The sequence below is a fragment of the Arachis ipaensis genome, chromosome B09 (assembly GCF_000816755.2).
Source record: "Arachis ipaensis cultivar K30076 chromosome B09, Araip1.1, whole genome shotgun sequence".
Classification (NCBI taxonomy): Eukaryota; Viridiplantae; Streptophyta; class Magnoliopsida; order Fabales; family Fabaceae; genus Arachis; species Arachis ipaensis.
In genome coordinates, this window is record NC_029793.2 from 52,037,118 (window position 1) to 52,037,441 (window position 324).

Genomic DNA, 324 nt, shown 5'->3' on the forward strand with positions numbered 1-324 from the left:
TATGGTGATACACTTGTAATCACATATGGTCCCCTCCACCGGGATTTCAGTTTCCCAGGGAATAGCCTGAGCCTAGAGTTAAACAACAGAACCTTTTGTCCTGGTTCAAAGACTCTTAATGACAGCTTTCTGTCATGCCACCTTTTTTATTTCTCCTTATAAAGCTTGGCATTTTCGAAAGCAGTGAGTCTAAATTCCTCTAGCTCATTTAGCTGGAGTAATCTTTTTTCTCCGGCTAATTTGGCATCAAAGTTCAGGAATCTGGTTGCCCAGTAGGCCTTATGTTCTAGTTCTACGGGCAGATGACAGGCCTTACCATACACA